Source organism: Peromyscus californicus, unplaced genomic scaffold, assembly GCF_007827085.1.
Source record: "Peromyscus californicus insignis strain IS unplaced genomic scaffold, ASM782708v3 Scaffold_10__1_contigs__length_136768540, whole genome shotgun sequence".
NCBI lineage: Eukaryota > Metazoa > Chordata > Mammalia > Rodentia > Cricetidae > Peromyscus > Peromyscus californicus.
In genome coordinates, this window is record NW_026294391.1 from 48248185 (window position 1) to 48249543 (window position 1359).

The 1359-nt window shown below is 44.3% G+C and overlaps 1 pseudogene; it reads left to right on the forward strand.

Moving 5' to 3' along the window:
- Window positions 1-203: 203 nt before the first annotated feature.
- On the forward strand, window positions 204-1359 carry LOC128114847 (26S proteasome regulatory subunit 8-like; annotated as a pseudogene).

Here is a 1359-nt window from a genome sequence, read left to right on the forward strand (position 1 = left end):
AAATAAGTTAACTGTTGTTTAAAATCCTACTATTTGAAGAATTATATTTATCATTTCCCCTCAAATAAGCAATATGGAGCCATTGATCATCACTATTTGGACAACTTGTGAGGGAAGAATTGTGAAACACTTCAGAGCCACAGAAGTTCAGGTTGCTTCTTCTTAAAAATAGAACAGTGAAGGGTGACAAAAGAAGGAAGAGGGCACTTGATGGGCCAGAGCAGATGTAACTGGAAGAGGGGAAGATAGATGGTGGACTCCCCCAGTATTATGTGTCCAAGATTGAAGAACCCCAGGTGATAAAACTCAGTAAATGATAAAAGCCATAATCTCCAGAGACTGCAGGCACAGAGGAATGAGCTAAATACAAATGTTCACCTGCAGCTGCTGCAGGTACAGGGCTCCTATGTTGGAGAAGTAGTGTAGGCCATAAGAAAGAAGTGTTGGTCAAGGTCCATCCTGAGGGCAAATTCGCTGTTGATGTGGACAAGAACATCAGCATCACTGATGTGATGCCCAATTGCCTAGTTGCTCTAAGTAATGACAGCTACACTCTGCATAAAATCCCATCTAATAAGTGGGACCATCTGGTATCACTAATAATAGTGGAAAAGGTGCCAGACTCAACTTATGAGATGATTGGTGGGTTGGACAAACAGATCAAAGAAGTGATCAGGCTGCCCACGAAGCACTCTGAGCTCTTTGAAGCACTGGCCCATTGCACAGCCAAAGAGAGTGTTTCTGTATGGACCACCAGGCACTGGGAAGGCATTGTTGGCTCACACTTTGGCTCATCAGATGAACTGTACCTTTATTTGTGTCTCTGGTTCTGAACTGGTACAGAAATTCATTGGGGAAGGGGCAAGAATGGTGAGGGAGCTGTTTTGCATGGCAGGAGACTGTATTGGCTGTATTGACTATATTGGCCCTTCACCACTAGAGGGAGGCTCTGGAGGTGACAGTGAAGTGCAGTGCACAGTGCTGGAACTGCTGAACTATCTGGATAGCTCTGAGGCCACCAAGAATATCAAGGTTATCATAGCTATTACTAGGATTGATATCCTGAACTCTGCCTTGCTTCGTCCTGGGAGGATCAAAAGAAAAATTGAATTCCCACCTCCCAGTAAGGAGGCCTTGATGGACATTTTGAAAATTTACTCTCAGAAAAATACCCTTGACCAGGGGGATTAACCTGAGAAAAATTGCTGAATTGATGCCGGAAGCATCACGGGCTGAAGTGAAGGGTATGGGCACAGAAGACGGCATGTATGCTCTGTTACTTGGGAGGACTTTGAGACAGCAGTAGCCAAGGTCGTGCAAAGGGACAGTGAGAAAAATATGTTCATAAAGAAGCTATGA